Source organism: Artibeus jamaicensis, unplaced genomic scaffold, assembly GCF_021234435.1.
Source record: "Artibeus jamaicensis isolate MK-2021 breed Jamaican fruit bat unplaced genomic scaffold, CSHL_Jam_final scaffold_2172, whole genome shotgun sequence".
In the NCBI taxonomy this organism is placed as follows: domain Eukaryota; kingdom Metazoa; phylum Chordata; class Mammalia; order Chiroptera; family Phyllostomidae; genus Artibeus; species Artibeus jamaicensis.
Window position 1 is genome coordinate 1,714,038 of NW_026522031.1, and position 22,724 is coordinate 1,736,761.

The following is a 22,724-nucleotide window of genomic DNA, read 5'->3' on the forward strand; positions in this document are numbered from 1 at the left end:
CCAATGCCACCCCAGTGAGCTTAATTAAAAGAAAAAAAGAAAAGATGTGCTAGCTGGTGTGGCTCAGCGGATTGAGCGCTGGCCTGGGAACCAAAGGGTTGTGGGTTTGATTCCCGGTCAGACCCATGCCTGGGTTGCAGGCCAGGTCCCCATTAGGGAGCACATAAGAGGCAGCCAAACATTTTGATGTTTCTCTCCCTCTCTTTCTTCCCCCTTCCCTTCTGTCTAAAAGTAAATAAATAAAATATTTTTGTAAAAGGAACAGATTTGCATTTCCCCCCTGCTCCCGTAAAAGGTAGCACAGATATAGGAATGGCCCCTCTTGGTTATTGCTATCAGCTGATTGTATGTATTGCTTCCAGAACTTCTCTGTATAGAGGCACTGATGTGAACACACAAAAAATACACTGTTGCACTAGGCGTGGCTGTGGTTGCGATGTTAACACCAGTGTTGCTGTTCTGGGCCCTGCAGCCTGGTCAGCACGTGGGGGGGGGAGCGTGCATGTCAGCAGCACCGGATAAAACCGGGCTTCTTGCTTTGTCCTTTGTGCTGCCCTTTGGCTTCCTGCACACCTGTGGGATTATCTTGCTTTTACCTCTTAGATAGCGCTCCAGGATCCTCTGATGCCTGCTTCCTGGGTCACGTGGGCGAGCGTTTGTTTCTCTGAAGTTAAAGAGCAAGAGATACAATCACTGGGTGGCAGGCTGTGTACATGTGAAATGTCATCAGATTCTCTCAAAAAGGCGACGACGACTTCTCCTTCCCTGGTCATGTTTGGGATTACCCACGCTTACCAGCACTTGCTAATGTACACCTTTTTAAGGTATAATCATTTTTTCCAATTTAAGTAAATGTATACATATAGTGACATGTATATATTTAGGTGTGAATGCAGGTACGTAAGTTTTTAATGACAAAAACCAGCTGTTCCCTGCCCTAAGATTTCTCACCGGCAGGTCTTCCCAGAGGCAGGGCTGGCAGCTCCTGCAGCCATTTTCCCTGGTACCTGCCTCCGTGGCTGGGAAACCTTTGCCTCTTCTGCTGTTTTTTCTTAACTTCTCATTTACAGACATGCTGCGCTGACCTCTGTGGGTGAGTACCTACTCTCCCAGGTGCACACCCATCACCCAGCATCACTTTATTCCACTTTCTGGATGAATAAATAGTCCTTATTTACATTGTAATGACTATGCAAGTATTTCTCATGGCTGAGCCAAGTAAGCACTGCTTAGCGTCCTTCTCACACAGCCTTCCAGGATTCCTGCAGTTCGGGATGGCCTCGGTGTTTCACTCACTTTCTTTCTGTTCCTTACCCTTAGTGTCCTATAAAAGCCCTGACGTCTCTGCCAGAGGCCTTTCCGTGATATCTTCCATACGCTCAAGCTCATCCGTTCCGTGTCTTCTTCCCGGAGCCCCTCAGGAGTCCCGCTCCGCCCTGCGCTCTGAGCCCTGCGCAGCGCTGGGTCCTCATGTTCAGCTGGAGTCCTGGACTCTTCGGGCCACCAGTGCTGGGAGCCAGTCTCTCGTTTGGGACAGCCCGTGTTTCTCTCCTCCCCATCCCGCCCCGTCTCTCTCTCTCTAAATTTTACTCTCTCCTTTTGAGGAGTCATAGCCTCTGGTACTGTCCCCATAAAAGTCACTGAGGAGTGTACTCGGAGAATGTTATGCTTTCATGAAAAACTATGCACGGTTTACAGCACATCCTTTCAGTACCTGATTTTGATTCTGTGGGCGCTCCGTGCCTCTCAGGTCCTTGGAGCTACTTTGCGACTCTGTGCATCGTAGATAACTGACAGCAATTTGAAAGTAATTCTTATTATAGATATGCAAATGAATAATCCCTGCCCCGCCCCTCCTCCTGTACCAAAAGGTAGTTTCATGTCTGTAACTTTATTTGCATCTAACTAGTTTCAAAATTTCTCTACTCCATAAAAAAAGCATGCTTCTTTGACTTCCTTAAATTAGTCGTAACATCTTACTGGTCCCCTCATTCATCATGAATTAAGAAAGATATTTAACACACATTCATTTTACATTTGTGAGGGAGTCATGATTTTTTAACACATAAACGTGCGTTAAAGCATAACTCTGTTATGGAAGCCCATTTTTCAGGTCACTGAGTCTGAAAATAGCTTTGTTCTGAACCTTATACCCAATGGATAGATTGGCTGGGTATAAAATTATGGGTTAAAAATCCAAGGCCACTTCAACTCTTTGTTTCTTGCCTCTCCATGGCTCCGCCCCCTCTCACGGTTGTAATCAATTTGTTCCCTGTTTATTAGTGAGGTTGAGTGGCTTTCCATATCTAATTGGCTGCTTGTTTTCTCTATTATTTTTCCTTTTATATAGAATTTTGATGTAAAACAACTGGCTATAAACCAATAACTTGTCAGTATATCATTACATTTCAAAGGATTTCGACTTTGAACAAGATTAATATAAAAGAATAACTAAATAAAATTTAAAAAAAGAATTCAGTAAAAAAATGGGATGGGAGAAATATACAAAAAACTGTACTTGAAAAATAACTAATAAAATTTTTAAAAAGAATTCAGTAAAAAAAAGATTAATATATACATCATCTAGATAAATCAGTGACTTATTTTACTAGCCACATTTGACACACAGTCTGGCATAGAATAGTTGCCAACTACATCTTTTTTTAAAAAACATTTTATTTATTTATCTCTAGAGGGGAAGGGAAGGAGAGAGGGAGAGAAATATCAATGTGTGGTTGCCTTTCATGCATCCCCCGCTTGGAACTGGCCCTTGCCCCGACTGGGAATCGAACCACAATCCTCTGGTTCACAGGCCCGCGCTCAATCCACTGAGCTACACCAGCCACGGCACCAAATACATCTTTATTGAACAAATTCATAGATTACTACTAAATCTTCATGTAGTTCTTCCTCTAGGGTTAAAGAGTACACAACCCTCTTTAACACTTTATTCTGAAAAAAAATTATTGAGTAATTACTATTTGTCCTGTTTAAAACTGGTCATTTATTTAATCCTCACAATAATTCAGTGAGATAGGTACTATTATTAGCTACATTTTGAAAGTATAGAAACTTCTCTGAAAGCTTAAGTGGCTGAGCTAAGATCTGACTCCACAGACTCTGGTTCTAACCACGGGACAGGGGTCTCTAAAGTTGGCCCAGCTCAGTGCAGATTCAAACCTATTTATAGTAGCTGCCAGGCATACATTGTTGAGAAGAATTCTGGGGTGGCATTTAGGTTCCCTGGAAAAATCTGCCTTGATTGATTAATGATGTCTGCCACAGGCCCAGGGCTGGGGAGTTAGGGTTACTTTTTTTTTTTTTTAACTCAGCTTAATCATTCCTTAGAGAAAAAGATTATCTTCAGAGTTACACACAGCTCTAGTGCTTTTGAAATTAGGGCATGTTCACATCCAAAGTGTTTAAAGGCTGCTTTGTTTCTTTGCTGTAGCAAGAGAATTCTTTAACTGCCTGTTCATAATTTATCTGAGAGAAACACTGGTAATTAGGCATCTGAGTGTTCCTTTGATTCCCTCGCTTCTTCCTTTTCCTGTGGCAAAAACAGAAACTCAGAAAAATAATCACATTGCATCATGATACCAGCAGGCCATATAAAAAGCCCCGTGATGTTATTTTTCCAATCATCAGTTTCCTGGGCAGCCAGCATTTAAACCGTTCCAAATACCCTCCCACCAGGTCGTTGGAAATGACCGTACCGTTGGTCTCTTTACTAACCCCTCTACGTCCCAAACAGCTTTACAACTTGGCTTCAGCTGCAGGGCAGCCCAACTTTTAAAGGAATTCTATCCTTTCCCCAGAATATCCACTACACAGAACTTCACAGGTCTAAGAGATGCACTAAGTAATTCTCTCCCGTCTTTACCCATTTTTCAAGGGGCACTTCTATCTTCAGAACCAGTGTCTATTTGCTTAGGATCTTTGTAGAAGGTGTTCAACACTCATTTTCCCATCCTTTAAAAAAATTTTTCAGCCCTGGCCGGTATGGCTCAGTGGATTGAGTGCCAGCCTGCGAACCAAAGGGTTGCTGGTTCAATTCCCAGTCAGGGTACATGCCTGGGTTTCGAGCCAGGTCCCCAGTAGGGGCCGCACGAGAGGAAACCACATATTGATGTTTCTCTCCCTCTCGTTCTCCTTCCTTCCCCTCTCTCTAAAAATAAATAAATAAAATCTTTAAAAAGTTTTTTTCAGCTTAAATAATATACATTTATCAATAATTCCTGGGATGACATATCTCCTCTAACTACAAGGCAGGGAGTTGAACAGAAAAAAAAAATCACTGAGAAATCACAGGGTCCTGATCCCTCTGGCTGAGAAAAGGGAAGAAGGAGCTGGTCTGGAGGTAATTTCCATGAAGCCAACACAGTCTGGAAGGAGGCCTGTGGGGAGGAAGTCTTACGATACTAGGAGTGGGTGGAAGCTGTTCCCTCCCATCGCTGGTTCCTCTGTATCAGTTTCTCGGGGGAAATATGTATACCTAATCAAATTTCGCTGAGTTTTGCAAAGCCGAGTGCTAAGCTCGAATCTAGCTGAATCAGGGAAGGTCGATATTGCCACTTCTGGGTGAAGGCTCCCAGGGCGAGACATCCCAAAAGGGTCTCCAGGTCGGAGAGTGTTCAGAGCCCCTTTAAGGAACAGCGGGTAGAGCTTGGAAAATCCAGGACTCACTGGGGTTAGGGCACCCGTGCAGACAAGACACTGGGCCCCTGACCGGAAGCTGCCTGGGTAAGGGCAGCATTGGTGCTGGCCAGCGCACACAATATGGTCCAGAGCCTCAGGATGCCCCCAGGCCCCCCTTCCTGAGGTCCCTCCTACTGCCTGCCCCCGTACTCCACGGTTCTTTGTCTCCGTGTCTCAGGTTTGCCTCTTCATCCTCCTCAGGGATCTGTGTCTCTTAAATCCCTTTGCTATAGTTTTAGTGGGGTTTCCTCGGGGGAAAGATACACGCTCTCACCCCATCATCTTCACCTGGAACCTTTCCCTTGGTCTTACTTTGCCACTGAGATGTTTTAGGATTCCTTCATTCACTCCCTCACCAAATGCTTCCTGAGCTGCCGAAGTCCTCGAGGCTGGGCTGTCAGGAGGAAGGAGCCCCTCAGCTCCCCAGAGTTGACACAGTGGTGGACACAGAGGAAGAAACAGGTCAGGGTCACCACAACGCAGTAGCGTTGCTTAAAATTTGGTTCTTGGACTGGCTGTGCAAGACTCTCCCTGATGTTTGTCCAGAGAGCTGAACCCTGGAGGGGGAGCAGGAGTGGGCCCAAGGAGGGTAAAGCCTTGAGGGGAGGTAGGGGCCGTGGCTGGGGGAGCCCACCCAGGAACAGTGTAGGCAGGGGGGCCAACCTGCAACCCAGGATGGCTATGAACACGGCCCAACACAAAATCGTAAATTCACTTAAAACATCATGAGATGTTTTTGTGATTACATGTCGCAATCTGTTTAACGTGTGGCCCAAGACAACTCTTTTACCAGTATGGCCCAGAGACTTCAAAAGGCTGGATACCCCTGCGGGGATTCACTGGCTGAGGGCTGATTAGGGAAAGGCAGCACTAGTGGGCTGAGCCCCGGCAGGAGCGCCCAAAGGGGAGGCAGGGGGCGTGGCCACGGGGGCAGAGGGCGTGGCCACGGAGCCGGAGATCAGCGCATGCACTGTCAGCCACTGGGAAGGCTTCAAACAGTTCAGCTTTCAAAAGTAACGCAGGCACCAGCCCTGTCTGATTCCACTTACATGAGTTCTGGAGAGCGGTCAATTCTTAGAAACAGAAGGTAGAATGGAGGTTGCCAGGGAAAAGCAGGAGTTGTTTGATGACTGCGGAGTTTCAGTTTTGCGAGATGAAAAGGTCCCGGGACTGGCGGCGCGGCAATGTAAACATGCTTAATACCGAACGCTTAGGAATGGTTAGGATGGCAGAGTCTGCTATGCTTTCTTTCCCCACAATAAAGAATCATTTTTTTTAAAGTAACACAGAAATCAGAACCCGTTTCTAACCTTCAAAGGTTCCTTGATTCTTTACCCTTTGGCGACCAGGCTGACTCAGGGGACCAGCGTTCCCCAAGTGAGGACCAAGCCACGAGGCCTGCTCATCGCCGCTGCAGCATGGAGATTTGCCTCCCCATCCCCTCCACTTACCCATAGGCACGCCCAAGCACCGCGTGCTGGTAGACAGATGGTAGTCTGAGAACAACTCCAGCCTGGTCTCTCAGCCTCCTCCAACCACAATGCCCCCTGCCCACCAGGTGCCTCATGTAAAGACTCTGCCACCTCTCCAGCTAGCCAACCAAAGTCCCCCTTAAACAGCCACGCTGAAACCTGCCAGTTGCTCAGACCTCTACTTTGTCTGCAAAGGAGCCAGCGTGCACTTGGGGTCCTGTGGTCCAGTCCCTAGAAGTTCAAATGAACTCTTGCTACATTTTATCACAAGATGAACTTTATACTCTGCCTTCTCCGCTCTCTGAGTGGCCCAGGTGGAATGCCTGGTGGGTTAGCAGGAGAGTGGGACCAACTGTGAGGGGACAGTATCCTGAGGGCCCAGTGGACATGGGGCCTCGAGGTGCAGTCCAGCTGCTGGGCCTGGCTCTTGGGGGCAGCACAGAAAGGTCAACAGCTTCATGCAAGAAGTCACAGACTCTAATACAGTAAAATGATTACAGCCGACACCTAACACCTTCAGTGTGTCGGGACCCTCCTCAACCCTTTATACGCTCCAGCCAAAGGAATTGTCACAGCAGACCTGTGAGATCAGTAAGGAATTGTCACGGCAGACCTGCGAGGTCGGTACTATCACCCACCAGTCTCTTTCTGTCTCGTCTACTGGGAGAACGAAGACCATTCTCAGCAACCAGACGGCTGTCGTTCCAGAAAGTGCAGGCGGCAGGGAGGAGGATGTGCAGGAGCTGCTGAGGGCCCCGAAGGCACCCCTCGGAGGGACTTCAATCCCATTCATGTAGAGCTCAGCCTCCTGGGCAAGAAAAGAGGCCCTGGGCTGGCAAATGGCGGGGAAACAGGAAGGAACTGGCCAGGGTTTGCACGAGCCGAGCTGCTGTTCTGTGCAGGAACAGGACGAGGGTGATCCCCTGGCTTCCCCTACGAGAGGACGTCTGTGGGCTCACTTCCTCATCTCCGCCTCCATTCAGAAGAATGGGTCTCTTGTTGAAACACGAAATTTCTTGGGTAAGAAATAAACCATTAGTATTTGAGTGAGGCCAGGCATTGCTTGTTCAATATTTCAAGCCCAGAAAAATGAGTCAGTTCTTAAGAGACATTGAACTTGTATCAGATTCAGGTTGCTACTTTGATCCCACGAGCGATGACAGTTAAAAACGGCACCAGAACATTTTTGGACGGTACCTAAGTCTCTACAAAAGCAACAGTTCAGCAGGCTGACGGAGACCTAAGAATAGCCTAGATATGGAAAAAACAAGATAGAAGATCTTTCTTAGGACCTTTTCAATATTTTAAGGATGCAATTACAGTTCTTATTAAAGAATAAAGCACGGGGAGGTTGAACTACTGAAAGTGTGTGGGACAGGAAGATCCCAAACCGGGCGGGCAGGCGAGCTCCCAGACTGGCACCCTTGCCCACCACCAACCCCTCTCCCAGCTGCAGGTCTTCAGATAGCCCACGAGACAGATGGCCCCTGAAGAGGGGCAGCCAGAAGGGTCCAGGGCCTGGCTGAGGTCAGTCACGGTTCCAGATGGTACAAATAAACAGCAAATAAAGCATGGTATGAAGCAGGGCTCAGCCAGCCACGGCCGTGGGTCATGGGCTGAGAAATCAGACTCATAAGAGGGGCCCGGCCAGAGCTGGGCAGTGCACAGGGACGGCTGCAGTGCCCGCAAAGGGCACCTGGGCCCTGTTTCGGAGCTGGGCCCCTGGTGGGCTGACCTGAGAAGTGGGAGTTCTGGGTCACCAAGGCTATGACAGGGGCCCGGGGCCTCCCCCAGGGCACCTGATGGAAACAGCAAATAAAGCCACACGGCTGAGCCAGTTGGCCCCAGGCTTCTGGGTCAAGGACCCCAATTCAATGACAAGGCCTCACGAGTTGGAGGAGATCGAGGAGCCAAGGGCACAGCCTGTAAGAGCACCCATGGGCCCATGCTGGGGAAGGAGAGGCCAGCAACGCGGAGCAGGTGTGGCAGAGTCACTGTCCTCAGCCCACTGAAAAACCACGACACATCTGTCTGAGAACCACACGGTCCTCAGGGTGAGGCACTGCTTGAGATCTGTAAGCGCTGGCCCCATGGCTCCCCTCCCGCCTCGCCTCCACTGTTCCTCACCATGCCCAGCACGCTCCTGCCCAGGGCCTTTGAACTTGCCAGCCGTGGCCTAGAACCTTCTTCCCCAGGCAGTTCAGTGACTCCCTCCTTTGCCTGTTGATTCACTGAAATAAGGGCGTTCAGAGTGGCCAGTGACTCTGCAGATTTGGGGGTTTGATGGAGTCTCCGTTGTGCTCCTGGCAGAAGCGTCCCTTCTGTGGGAACTAAAGCCTCCAAACGAGCAGGCGCAGAGAGCAAAGCTCTCCCCGGCTGACCGCTGGGGAAACGGAGAGAGAATGCTCCCTGCCCACCTGGGGAGTCTGGGCTCTGCAGAAACAGCACTGAACGTGTCAGGAGCTGACAAAGGGCATCCTGGAGACCACAGCCCCACGCCCACAGGCGTTGCCATCGTCACCGGGTCTTGGAAGGCCTTTCCATGACCCGACCAACCCAGCTCCCCTTGGATAAGGGAGGATATGCCAAGGCCGATGAATTCCATACTCATGGGCCCATTTGCAGCGAAACGTGTTTCTGGTCAGAAGTGACGCTGTGTGGAATACACTGATGGCACTCAGTAAGTCTACGGGCCGTGGTGTGGACAGGGAAGGCAGATTGATGACCAGAGTGTCTATTCTAGTAAGAACCAAACACGGCCCCTTCCCTGGCGGAAGTGGCCCGATATAACCAATCTGTCACCAGGTAGCTGGCTGATTACCTGGGGGAATGGTGCTGTCTTGTTGTTGGTCTGGGTCGCTGGCTGACGGGACACTCGGCAGTGGCCTCGGTGACTGGGAGAGAGGTAGGTATGAGCAGAACCAACTCCATCTCTGTGTCCTGGATTTCATTCCACTTTCACGTCCCCTGCTGCGAGCTCTGGCCAACCAGCATACGGAAGCCTGCTGGTTGATGATTATCTGTCTGTGTTCCATGAAATGTGACCATCAACATTTTTTGTGAGGCTGGAATGGCATGACGATCAAGATACAATATCCAACCGGTGATAGTATCGATGATAAACAATCACCCGTCACGAGACCACCAGGAAGCATGGCCCCTGGCCTTCCTGCATTCTTTGCTCCTTTGCCGGGTCGAACACCAGCACCTGAGTCATACTGTTAATAAAGCGCAGGAACAGTGGTCTGTGGTGGAGAATAATTTGTGCAGGGCGGCCAGGCCATCTGTCCGCTCCGACCCCACATTCCTGTAAGTTACCCTGTAATAAGTTCCAATATATTCCACGGGGTTTCCTGCACTGTCTTGTGATCTGAGGATACGTTCTCATGACCATGGCCTCTATGCCCCACTGTTGGGCAGGGTGAGAGTCCGTGTTGCTAAGCCCACACAAAACCTTCACCCTTGACACTGGGAGGGCTGCAGTAGCCGGGGAAGGAGCCTGAGTGACACTCACAAAAGGGGTCCTTCTCTCCACCCGATGTTAAACTCCTCCTCTGCTGAGATCACTCTTTCGTTCCCATTCCAAGAAATCCATCCCTATTCTTGCTCCCCAGGCCTCCTTGTAATCGGTTTTCCAATCCTGATTCCTCCAAGTCCCTGAGCACCAGCCCAACCATTAGCCAGAGCTCATGAATTCAGGTCATCCTGGACCATTAGCCACCTCTCCTCCCGGGGAAAATGACCAACCAGGGGAACTGCTCAAGTTCTGCCCACGGGAGAGGATTCTCCTCCATCACTTCTTCCCCCAGCAGGACTGCAGGGTGCGGGGCCCACTTGTAGGTGGGGAGGGTGTTTTGTCTACTGGAAACAAAATATCCAACCAACAGGGGCTTGTGCAATACGGCCTGTTCCCAGAACAACATCCAGAGGCAGAAAGCTCACTGTTGCAAACTCCCTGTCCAAGTAAATAACACGCTCCCAAGGCAGATCCCCTTCCCTGCGCACATGCCACTTGGGGTGCAAATTCCAAACTGCGCAGAGCTCTGCCAGAAAAAGGGTAGGAGGACTTCCGCCAAGATGGAGGCATAGGTGGATGTGCCGTGCCTTCTCACACAACCATGTTTAGAGACAACTAAATATTAGCAACAGAAAACACAGCCAGAACACGGAAAATTGAACTTTTCGGAAGTCCGTTAACAACAAATTCTTCAGCCTGACTGGTAAGGGGCGAAACCAGCGGCTGGTGGAGCGGGGTTGCACAGGAAAACTCGGTCAGACGGACTCAGGCGCGGAATCCAGACACAGGGTTGGACCTAGTGAGCGACCAGGCAAGCGATCACGGGGGAGACAGCGGGGGAGCAGTGTTGACCGTGGTCACGCATTTGTGCGCGGGTGGACAGGCAAGGAAGTGGGCGGTTGGACCAGGGCCCGGCGGGTGCCCACGCAGTGGAGGGCGCCACCATTTCCCTGCTCTGACCCCACCTCCACATGCAGCGTCATAACCCAGCGACTCTGAGTGGCCCGGCCCAGGTAAACCACCTAAGGCGCTGCTCCTCACCCAGCTGTACGAAACAGCAGAGGGGGTTGCCATTTCCCCACTCTGACCACGCCCCCACATACAGCATCACAACCCAGCGACCTGGGAGTCCAAGGTGCTGCTTCTCACACTTAAAGGGCGCGAACAGACCAAAAATGTCGCAAGAAGATCTCAAAGCCCCAGAGCCCATAGATCTAAGCAATGAAGAAATAGCAAACCTCTCAGACACACAGTTTAAAACACTGGTCATCAGGATCCTCACAGAACTGGTTGATTATACCGACAAATTAGACAAATATATGAAGGCGAAACTAATTGAAATGAATGGAATTGCACAGGACACCAATAGCAATGAAGAGGAAACTGGGACTCAAATCAATGGAGTGGACCAGAAGAAAGCAAATAATGGCCAAACAGAAAAGAGTCAAGAAGCAAGAATTCAAAGAAATGAGGAGAGTCTTAGGAACCTCCAGGACATCTTTAAACACTCCAACATCCGAATTATAGGGGTACCAGAAGGGGGAAAGGCACAGCCACCAGTGGAAAACTTATTTGAACCAATAATAAAGGAGAATTTCCCCAATCTGGCAAAGGAAATAGACTTCCAGGAAATCCAGGAAGCTCAGAGAGTCCCAAAGAAGTTGGACCCAAGAAGGAACATACCAAGGCACATCATAATTACATTAGCCAAGATTAAAATGAAGGAGAGAATCCTAGAGGCAGCAAGAGCTAAGGGGACAGTCACCTACAAAGGAGTCCCCATCAGACTGTCAGTGGATTTCTCAAAAGAGACCTTACAGGCAAGAGGGGGCTGGAAAGAGGTATTCCAAGTCATGAAATCTAAAGACCTACAACCAAGATTGCTCTATCCAGCAAAACTTTCATTTAGAATGGAAGGACAGATAAGGTGCTTCTCAGATAAGATCAAATTCAAGGAGTTCATCACCACCAAGCCCTTATTATATGAAATGTTAAAGGGACTTATCTAAGAAAAAGAAGTTAAAGAAACATGAACAGTGAAAGGACAACAAACTCACAGTTATTAACAACCACACCTAAAACAAAAGCAAACTAAAAGGACAGCTAGATCAGGAGTGGAAACATAGAAATGAAGATCTCAAGGAGGGTTAGCAACAGGGGAGTGGGAGGAGGAGAAAGGGGGAGAAGGTACAGAAAATAAGTAGCATAGACAGTAGATAGAAAATAGAAGGGGGGCAAGAATAGCATGGGAAATATAGAATCTAAAGGACTTGAGACACTTGGTCATAAACTAAAGGGGGATAATGGTGGGGACGTGAGGGGTAGGGTGGAGGGGAATGAAAGGGGAAATAGAACAACTGTAACAGCATAATCAATAAAATTTAAAAAAGGGTAGGAGGGTGGCGGGTGGGTGGAAAGGAACCACGGCAGGGGCCACTTGGAAGGGGAGTTAGGCAAGGATTAGCTCCTCCTCTTCCTGGCTGGCTGTTTTTTTTTTTTCCTTTGTACTTGTCTATGAGGCCTGAAGTGTTTGTTGTTTTTATGGTGGTTAAAGAAAAACAACACATACAGTTTACCACCTTAACCACTTTAAAGTGTGCAGTGCGGTCGTGTAACTACAGGCCCACAGTTGTGTGACTGGCTCCAAACGCCTCCGTCCTGCAGAACCGAGAGGCTCTGCACGAGGAACAGCTCCCTCTCCCCCTCCCCGGCCGCCCCCACCAGACTTCCTCAGAGTCCGACTATTTCACTGTCTCAACACTCGAACTCTGCAGTATCTGTGACCGGCTTATTGCACTTGGCATAACGTCCCCACGTTTCATCCGTGTTGTGGCGAACGACAGACAGGATGACAGATTCGCTTCTTTTTTAAGGCTGAGAAACATACCATTGTTCGTATGTATAAGTTTGTATGCAATTAAATATATTAAAATATAAAAAGATGAATATATAAATATATAGACACGCACATCTGCTTTAGCCATTCATCTATCAGTACCCATGCAGGCCGCCTCCACTTTTGAGCTGTTGCAAACAGTGCCACAGCAGACCTGGTGGGAGAACCTGTTGTCAGTTCTCTCAGGGACATACCCCAAAGCGGGCCCCCAAAGTAGGATGTCTGGAGCACCTGGCAGTTCTGTGTTTGACTTTCAGAGGCACCTCTGTGCTGTCTCCCGCAGCAGCTGCGCCGGTTGGTGTGCCCACTAGCCGTGCACCAGGTTCCGGGTTTCTCCACACCCTGCCGACACTTGGTGTAGTTTTGTCTGTCACAGCGGCCATCCTGGCAGGCACAGGGTGACGTCCCCCTGAGGTCTGGACGTGCGTGTCCCCACTGATCCAAGCACCTACATGCTTGACGGCCATCCTCTTTGGAGAAACGTTTACTCAAGCCTTTGCTTATTTGTCAGGTGACTTGGGTTTTTAGGTGTTGAGTTGTAGGAGTTCCTTATGGATTTTGCATGGTAACCTCACCTCTGATACATGGGCTGCAAATATTTTCTCCCATTTTGTAGACTTTCTTTTCATTCTGTTACTTGTTTCCTTTGGGCTTGGAGTTTTTATAATTGAACACATCATGTCCAGGGAAGACTAACAACACAGCACAGATCAAAGGAGACTAAGGAGGCGCACCCACCAAATACGAGGTCTGTCCAGAAAGTATCTAGCCATGCACTGCGGAAAAATAGAGGCGTTTATTGAAGAAGGTACAAGATACAAGAAACATGGTATGTAGGACAACGATGCCTCAGTCCCTTCAAAGTAGGCATCTTGGGACCTCATACGGTTCTCCAAGTCTCCATCAGCTGCCCTGTCATATTTTCCTGAACGTCACTGATGGTCCGAAATCTCTTCCCTTTCAAAGGTAATTTTACTTTTGGGAAAAAGCCACAAGTCTCAGGGCACCAAATCTGGGTGTAGGGGGGACTGAGTCATCTGGGTGATTTAATGCTCCGCCAAAAACCTCTACATGGGATGTGATGCATGAGCGGGAGTGCTGTTGTGATGAAGCTGCCAATCACCAGTTGCCCATAGCTGTGTCCTTCTGAATCATCCGAACAGTTTCCGCAGAGGAATGTTCAAGCTTAATGCAAAATTTGATGCAAATTCATTGCTCTACTCAGTCATTTTGAATGTGTTGGCCACACAGCACTCAATGATGCTCACTCAATGATGTCTACTGTCCCCACTGACTAGTACAGTGAAGTCATCATTGTTCATGCACACACATTCCAGTCCATTCTCCTTGGCTGCCAGGTTACATCAGTATTAGGCAAACCATTCTCATTATATTAACAGTGGCTGGACTTTTTCCAGATGGACCATGTATAATGTGCTATATCCCTTTTTGGTCTTCGAACAGGAAAAGAACATTCATGGAAAGACTCACAAAATCCTAATAAAGCCCGTAGTTGAGTTCATAGTATTATATCACTGTTAATCTCTCTAAGTTTTGACAAATGTACCACGGTTATGTAAGCTGTTCAAACTGGGGGAAGCTGGTTGAAATACAGTTACATGGGCACTTTCTGTATTATCTTTGTGAAATTTTCTGTGAATTGAACATTATTCCCCTCCAGAGATATATGTGAAGCAAGTCATAATCTAAAATGAAATGAAATGGGATAAATACCTACCCATTAAGATTGATGAGAGGAAATTAAATGAGTTGATAGCTGCAAAGCACTCACATAAAGGCACATAGTTAAAAAGCCAATAAAGGCAGGTTATTACAATAGTTGTTATATTACCTCCAAATTCTTTTCTACCTCTCGGCTGCTGTGAGCACTGTTACTTGGTGGCAGTGTACTTACAGCTTCAGTTCTGTGGAAAATAAAGTTGCAACACAGTTTCACTGGCTACTGTCCTACTAAGTATGACACAGAGCACTTCTGGTTCCCTCACCCCATTTCCTCCTTTTAAAACCACAGGGAAGATTACCAAACCGACACACATGTGTCTGAAAACCCTTTGAAAAACCTTCATACTGCTGATCCCTTTCACCTTCTCTGGGTATTACTCCTCCTCCACACTTCCTGTCCTTTGTCATTGTCATTACTGTTTTGCAAACTCCTCAGACCAGTATATTAAAGCTATGTCTCCCAAGAGAAAAGCTGTCCGCCTCAGGCATTGCCATGAGGGCCTGCCCAGGCTAGTGTGTTGCAGAGCGAGGGGTGTTTGGAGCAGAGCTGAATCGGTCACCCAGCAAAACCCATTCCAGACCAGCAGATAGTCAACACCCAGGCACATGAGCAAGCGCAGCCAAGACCAGCAGAGCCACCTGGCTGATCCTCAGCTGACCTCAGCTCTCCCCCCGACTCTCAGCAAGGCAGCCAGCAGACCCAGTACCACCAGGCAGCCCTGCTCTGTCTTCTGAAATGGACACTGGACGAGCACAAAGTAACTCCAGCCCCTGCACCACAGCTCACACGCCATGGTTGGGGTTGAGCCTCACACACAAATGGGCCAACAGCAATCAGGACTCAGTTATAACAGGGGGGCCCACATAACCCACAAGAGATGCTCTTAGAGCACCCAGCTCAGGGGGTCAAGGAGACTGCATCATTGGGTGCCACAGGACACCTGCCACATAAGGCCACACCACAAAGTGCGGGGATCATAGCGGGTCTAACACATAGAAACAGACACAAAGGGGCAGCCAAAATGGGGAGACAAAGAAACAGGCCCCAGTGAAAGAACAGGAGGAATCTCCAGAAAAAGAGCTAAGTGAAATGGAGGCAAGCCATTTATCGGATATAGAGTTCAAAGTAATGGTTATAAAGACGCTCAGGGAACTTGGTGAGAACCACGACAGCATGAGAAAGGACTTAGGAACCTTGAAAAAGAAACAGTCAGAGATGAAGAACACCATATCTGATATCAAGAATACACTGGAAGGAATGAAAAGTAACTTAGATAAAGCAGAGGATCAAATGACCAGTTTGGAAGACAAGGTAGAAGAAAACACCCAATCAGAGCAGCAAAAAGAAAAAAAGAGCCCTGGCCGGTATACCTCAGTAGATTGGGTGTGGGCTGTGAACCCAAGGGTCACCGGTTCGTTTCTCAGTCAGGGCACATGCCTGGGTTATAGGCCAGGTCCCCAGTAAGGGCCATGTGAGAGGTAACCACACATTGATGTTCTCTCCCTTCTTTCTTCCTCCCCTCCCCTCTCTCTAAAAATAAATAAATAAATCTTTAAGAAAAGATTGAAAAAGAATGAGGATAGTTTAAGGGAACTTTGGGACAACTTAAAGCATAACAACATCTGCACTATAGGGGTACCAGAAGAAGGAGAGAGAGGGCAAAGGACCAAGAACCTATTTGAAGAAATAATGACCCCAAACTTCCCTAACCTGGTGAAGGAGAAAGATACGCAAGTCCAGGAAGTACAGAGGGTCCCAAACGAGATGAACACAAAAAGGTCCACATCAAGACACATCATAATTAAAATATCAAAGGTTAAAGACAAAGAAAAGAATCTTAAAGGCAGCAAGAGAAAAGCAGTTATATACCTACAAGGGAGCTCCCATAAGACTGTCAGCTGATTTCTTAACACAAACATTTCAGGCATGAAATATACAAAGTGATGAAAAGCAAGGACCTACAACAAAGACTACTTTACCTAGCAAAGCTATCATTTAAAACTGAAGGAGAACCCTGGCCAAGTTGCTCAGCTGGTTGGAGTGTGTCCCATACACCAAAAGCTTATAGGTTCAATTCTGGTGAGGGCACATACCTAGATCATAGGTTCCATCCCAGTTGGATCACATATGGGAAGCAAGAAATCAATGTTTCTCTCTCACATCAATGTTTTTTTTCTCTCTCTCCCTTTGTCTCTCTCTAAAATCAATAAATATATCCTTGGGCGAGGATTAAAATAATAATAGTAATTACTATAATAAAGATTTTTCTTGATACAGATTTGGTGTTTGGAGATCTCTACCCCATGGAGTTTTACAAAGAGGAGCCAGAATGTCCACTTCATTAGTGTGGCAGTTATTGCTGAAAATCCAGCTGTGCCCACACATGTAGATGGAGAGGGGAGCAAGGCTAGTGTTGCCCTCACCATGTTCTTTGGGTTAACAGCCTCTTGGTCTCCGGTGGCTTTTATGGGATAGACAGGCTAGGGTCTCCAGTGTGGGCTCCAGGGGTGTGTCACTGGCTGGTCATGTCACTGGACTGGCACAACTCCAGGCTCCAATCACCATTCAGTCATCAGAAAACCATCTGTGAGGGTGCTGTGAGCAGGTGAGTTTCATAGACCCACAGGGAGGTCCAGGCTGATCTGTTGGTTTATAACCTACTGGGTTAATATTCCCACACACTGTCTCCTCCGCACACACAAGGACAGGCCTGGGACACTGTCATCAGACTCCTGGAACCTCTGTGAAAAAGCAGATCCCAAAGACACCAGTCTCCAGGTCTCTCCACAAATGCAGGCTCGCACGCCCCTTCCAAGACCAAATGAATCAGAATTTTGCATGTTAATGAGATTCCCAGGGGACTTGTATGCACATTCAGGTTTGAGAAGCACTGTCTTAGATCCTTCACTGTGTGTGTGTGTTGTTCTGATGAATATTTTTAAGTACAACACACACAGAGAAAAGTGCCATGTCATAAGAGTATCATTTGATGAATCACTACAAAGTAAATCCACAGGTGTACCCACGCCCAGAATTAGGAATAGAACGCTGGCCCTGACTGGTGTGGCTCAGGTGGATGGAGCCTGTCCCACAAGGGAATGGTCTCCAGTGTGACTCCTGGTCAAGGCACGTGCCTGGGTTGCAGGTTCAGTCCCCAGTAGGGAGAGTATGAGAGGCAACCGATTGATGTTTCTCTCTCACATCAGTATTTCTCTCCTTGTCTTTCTCCCTCCTTCCCCCTCTCCTTAAAAAGAAGTAAATAATTACAATCTTTTTTTGGAAAGAAAAGAAGTAGATCTTTGCCACACCCTACAAGTGCCCTTTCCCACGGCCCTCCAACCCTAAACCCTCTGCTTACCAGAGGTAAGCAAAACGCCAGCGTTTAGCGGCTTCGGTTCATTTGCTCCATGTTTGTTCCTCATCTAAGTGGAACCCTGCTCTATGTACCCTTTCCCCCTCTGACTTCTTTTGCTCAACATGACGTGTGTGAGAGCCTAAACCGCTCACTACACGTCTTGTCTGCTGTGCATACTGCCCTCCCTCCAGCTTCCTGCATCTCCTGGCTCCGGAAAACTGTAAGAATGTTAAATAAACCCCATTTATTCAAGTGAATATTTATGGAGCCTCTAGATGGTGCAGGACCTTGCATTAGAGGACGAACCCCAGTGCTTGTTGCCAAACTGGGGCTTCTCCTTCAGTGTCCTCAGGGAGGTGGGGGGATTCACTTGGCACGTGGATTCAGACTTGGAAAGGAATTTGTCACCTGCCCTAAGAACACACCAAGCTGCAGGTGGGCACACAGCCACCAGGTCGCGGCAGGGCTTCCCACGTCCGTCTTTGGAACACGGGACAAAATGCAGGTCCAATAAGTTTCTGGCTCAGCGACTTCTACGTTTCTTCTAATGTGAGTGGGTTAAAGATTGGGATTCTGCCGGCTAAAAGTTCTGTCTCAAAAAACTCTTGGTGCTTGGGCTTCCTGGGGCCTTCGGGATAAATGACATGCAGACACCACGGGCTTCCCTGTGCACGTTCACGGCACCGAAACCCTCCTGTGTGACTGGTTCACCGAAAGCATCACTATGAGAGCAGCAGCCCAGCATCATCTTTCTGGGCCTCGGTGTTCTCCTCCAGAAAAACATGGAAGCACACTGCCTCAGAGGTTTTGAACCTGAAGTCCTCGGATCCACTAGGGAATCTGTTAATACCTAGAAATTACACGGAGGGTTATGAATGAATGTTTTGGGGGGAGGAAGGGAGCCGAGAGTACAATGATATCCCCCCCAAAATTAAACACATTCACGTTAGGTGATCCCCAAGAACCTTTTTTAAAAAGATCTTATTTATTTATTTTTAGAGGGAGGGGAAGGGAGAAAGAGAAAGAAACGTCAATGTGTGGTTGCCTCTTGCACACCCCCCTACCAGGGACCTGGCTTGCAACCCAGACATGTGCCCTGACTGGGAATGGAACCAGTGACCCTTTGGTTCGCAGGCAGGCGCTCCATCCACTGAGCCACACCAGCTGGGGCCCCAAGAACCTTTTCAGCACTTAATATTCTGCAATCACATGGCTCCAACAGGAGCGCTTGTTTTTTGCTCAGTCTCCTCTCCAGCTGAACCGAAATGGAAAAGTTAAACCCTGCCTTTTTCCTCCTGTCGCTCTCTCTGCCCTAACGGAGAGGACTGTAAAACGGCGCCACACAATCGAGCCTCCTTCTGATCTCTGCAGGTGAGATAACATCAAGGGTCATTGCGCTGGAAATAGCTCGGCCCTGGCCCTGAATCAAGTCCCTTCATGTTCATGTGACCTCAATCTGGGTTGCATTGTATTGAGTTGGCTTGTTTTGTGAACACGGCATCTACGTAACCCTCAGAGCTTGTTGGAGGGTCTGGTTCTCATACCCAAATAGACGTAAACAGGCTGATATCTCCTGAGCAGTCCAGTGGCCCGGTTTTCTCCACCCAGCGGAAGGGGTCTGCAGCAGCCCCACAAGGAGAAACGCACCCCGGTTTGCCCACCAGCCCTGGGTGCCAGCCAGTCACCAGAGCCAAAGAGTGAAACCGGACCCTTGCTACCAGTCTAAGGCCAGAGCTCGTTATTTTAACCCAACAATAATATTGGGTTACACAGTCCCTCCCTGTGGCTGGTTCCCCTGGCAGTGCCCAGCAACAATTGGAGCCAGAAGCTTCCATTACAAACCACCACGGTCAGTAAAGGAACACCTTGTATTCTTTACATGGAGCGAGACATACTGGACCGGTAGACAGCATTCCCAATGCTACGCTGGCTTTGCTGCAGATGAAAAGAGGTGGTTTCAGAACTCCTGGCTTCCTAGGAGTACCCTTTTCTGCTTCTAGTTATCTAAAGAAGCAGGATCACACCTTCAACGCTCATGGAGCCAAGTGTGGGCCACAGAGCAGCATCCCCTGGGAGCTTGTTAGAAATGCGAAAACCTCAGCCCCACCCAGAACTACTAACCCACAATCTGCATTTTAACCAGATCTCCAGACCATTCCCTAATCACGCCCCTGATCACGGGCACAGGAAACTGTGAGAAGCCCTCCCCAGGAATGGCCCCAAATCTCACCAGCAGCCAGCACCTCACTTACATCACGTCCGTGACCTTCCAGCACATAATTAATGATCAGTAAATGTGAGCTTCCTTCTTCTCCCTCCTAAAACCCAGAGAGGACCGCCAGAGATGCTTTGAGGAAGGGAGGGGAGGAGGAACAAGCCCAGAAAAAGGAGACACTTGGGGAGCAAAGAGGGAATGGTGCAGAAAGAGACGGAGGAAAAGCAAAGGGCAAGGGGCGAGGTGGGGGATGGCAGGCAGAGCGAGACCCTGGGGGTCCGCACCGCGTGGGGCCCCACCAGAGGCCTGAGGATTCCGCCTTCCTAGGGCCCCAGGCTGCCTCCCGTCTCCCAGTGAATAGTTTTACAAATTGACCCACTTTTAAACTTCAGTCGCTTTTGAAAAGAAAGTTTACATCTGGGGTTTTATATGCTCGTTATATTTTTTCCGTGTATTTTTATGTTTTAATTTATTTTTATGTCCTTGTCTTCTTATTTAAGTGTAGTCGGTTTACAGCATTCTATCAGTGATGTGCGGTTCAGGTGTACGAGATAGTGATTTGGCATTTTCATACCTTACAGTGTGATCGCCCCGCTAACTCTAACAAACACCTGTGCCCACGCAGCCTTACCCCCAGATTGCTGACCAGGTGCCGCTTCCCCTTTCACCCGTCCCTGCACCCCTCCCCTCTGGCAACCATGTTTTGGTCTCTATTTCTATGAGTTTGTTTTGTTTCTGTTTGTGCGTTCGTGTGGGTTGTGTGTTTACATTTTTACACGCAAGTACAGACCACTCTGGAGATGCCTGGTGGTGTAGCCACCCCTGGGACCCAGAGAAATGATGGTCCAAGGGCTGCCGAAGGCCCCTCAGAGCTGGGGCTGGAGGGACCAGGCTGGTTCTCCATTGTCAGGCTTTGAAGCTGCGCTGCAGGACCCGAGGGTGGGGTATGCGTGTTGTCATGCAGGCTAAAGCCGCCGTGGACAGCAGATCCCACTCACCCAGAACCGGCTGCATGTTTAAGGGCACTGGCGAGGACCTGGGATAGAGAACAGAAGGCTGGCGGGCAAGTGTTCACTCAGTGCTCCGGGCACCTGAAGGTGCATTAGGGCTGCTAAACCCACAGGATTGGGGCCCAGGGCGTGGACCTGAAACCAGCGAGAAGCCAGCCCTCATCTGATCTCCCGTAAGTTACCACCGCAACTTCCCTTTTCGGTCTGTCTGCACAGAGGTGTCAACAATTTATAGAACAGGCTCTCTTCTGTCTTCTGAGGAAAGGGAGAGGCGAAACAAGCCAAAGAGATTAGAATGTGAACACACCAAGGGGATCCTTTTTAAAAAAGAAACATGGAGAAACCAAAGATTCCAATAGAAAACAGAAAATAACCAGAGGGTCAGAGATGCCCACTAGAGAGGAAGGTAGCAACAGATGAATTGTGCCGGTTCGCAGCAGCTCCAGGGAACGGAGCAGGTACGCAGGCCTCGGGGAGGGAGAGTGTCTCTCCCACCCCCACTGAGAAGACCACATAAAAGGAACAGATTTGCGTGGTTCCAAGGGCACAAAAGAACCTTGACTGGTTAGGGCTATTAGACTCCGATCCGAGCGGACAAAGTGGAATAATGGGCCTGCCTCAGAAAATCTTTTCTAATGGATAGTTAAAAATATAAAATCGCCCTGGCCCTATAGTGGGTCAGGTGTGGTTCTGACAAGACTGTTAGGGGTGAGTGTGTGGTCCCTTTAATCCAGTTCTCAAAGGCTCCTAGGCCCCTGGACAATCAGTCCTGTGGCATTAACTATTGCTTGTGGTAAGCGAATCATCAGTGGACTCTGAGCCTTTCTGTCATTCACGTTTCTGTGCTTTCAAGAAGAAGGGTCTCCTAACCAAGCCCTTTGTACACAGATGTTACAACTGTATGTGGTATATTCGTTGTATTCTAGGAGGAGAGAGGAACGAGCTTTACTGTCAAACTGAGAATCTTTTGTAAACCTGGATTCTGAAAGGCACGACAGAGGAGCCCGCCCAAGGTAGAAAGATGAATGGCGCTCAGACACGCAGGGCAGCGGGCAGGTACCCGGGGCACGCAAAGCGCAAGCTCAGTGCCTAACCCATGGGATGCAGGCCAGATGTGGAGGGCAGCTAAAATGTCACTGCTCTGCCGTTTGCTTCAACCTGCACTGGATGCACAGAATCAGTGTTTCACCCAGGGCGCCCCAGTCCCCGGACTCTCTGTCCAAACCCCGCGAGTGGTTCAAACCCAAACTGCCCAGACCAGCACCCCAGGAGGCTCCAAGTTCAACCCGGGGATCCGGCCAGCCTCCCCGCTGCTCCCGACGAAACATCAGCTCCTTCCTGCTCAGCCTTCCCCCCTCTTCTGAGGGCAAAGAGATGAAAACAGAGGCTTAAAAATCACCCCATCTTCTGGAGCTGAAACAGAGGGGACAGATGGCACTGGAGGAAGTGAATGAGCCCAAAGCCCGGCCCCTTTGTCCTGCAGCTTGCACTCCCTCCGCTGTCCTCTGGTCACCTCTCCGTTACCTTCCTGGGAACCAGCTCTCTCCCGGTCCACGGAGTGGGAAGGAGCACACACCTCCTCCAAGTGACCATCTGAAAACGTACCAGACATGTGGCTTCCTAGCATTAAGTTCTATACGTTTTAGGTACCGTTTAACACAGAGGTCTGACTTCATGCTTTTGGTCAAAGGCCGGAATAAGAGTTACAGAGCAAGGAACAGCACAATGTAGTCCTGAGTTACAGAGTCAGAGCGAGCATGATTTCACAGGACGTTTCCAAGGGGGAGTGGCTCCTGGGGCAACTTAACTGTTGAGTC

General features: G+C 48.8%; 1 long non-coding RNA gene across 1 annotated transcript in view; it reads right to left on the reverse strand.

The window, feature by feature from the left end:
* Positions 1-289: 289 nt before the first annotated feature.
* Positions 290-22,724, reverse strand: part of LOC128626086 (uncharacterized) — a 31,278-nt gene continuing 8,843 nt past the window's right edge. The window contains exon 3 of the long non-coding RNA XR_008389978.1: positions 290-664. This is a non-coding gene — a long non-coding RNA (uncharacterized LOC128626086). The remainder of the gene's footprint in view (positions 665-22,724) is intronic.